The sequence below is a fragment of the Seriola lalandi genome, unplaced genomic scaffold (assembly GCF_002814215.2).
Source record: "Seriola lalandi dorsalis isolate HSWRI2012SDOR001 ecotype SW California unplaced genomic scaffold, Sedor1 jcf7180002055008, whole genome shotgun sequence".
Taxonomy (NCBI): Eukaryota; Metazoa; Chordata; class Actinopteri; order Carangiformes; family Carangidae; genus Seriola; species Seriola lalandi.
Genome location: NW_019525551.1, coordinates 3,701,852 through 3,702,614, shown reverse-complemented (window position 1 = coordinate 3,702,614; position 763 = coordinate 3,701,852).

The window sequence follows — 763 nt, the reverse complement described above, 5'->3', positions numbered from 1 at the left end:
CCCTCCTACAGCACATACCAAGACATGGTCACATGCATTTGGTTTTGTTCAGAGGACTTGGAGTTTTCTGACTTATAGCTTTGACAGCCTGGATGTGATTGAGACCTAGCTACTGGCAGCACAATCTGCAGATGTGTAGTTTGTAGGGTGGGTTCAGCTGAAGATGGCCACTTTGGTAAATGCCCTGGGGAACCACTGACATTTTCTGATTTAGTCAGTTTTTTTTTTTTTTAAGTGAGCTATTGTATTTTAAACTAAAGCAGAGGCAGCACTTTAAGAATTCAGTAACTACTAAATGTTTTTACCATGACAATTTTGTTTTATTTCTTTTTTTTCCCCCCTCTTCCTGGCAGAAATGGGCTCTCAGTTTCAGCACTTTACTACAAAGCACTCTGTTCTTTTGTTGATCATGTAAGTCTCATAGAACTGAGAAATCATATGTGATTGTTTTGTCAGTATTAGTCATTCATACATACAAAGCATTAGAGCCATGGGGAACTATCTAAATATAGAAATTAAAGAACCCAAATCCACATTTTTTTGCAGCTTTCTCATCTTATGACTTATAATTTTAATGTACTGTTTGGTTTCTATTCCAAATACTATAAAAGGTTTAGACTCGCTAAATTACTATTATGTTTGCAAGTGAAGGCTGTGTGCATTCTACTGCAGTGCTGTGGATGTAGCGTTAGCCAATCCCACGATCCCAGTATGATGCGTGATGACGTATAATTTCAGCGCCATTTTGAGTGTTAGCCGACGG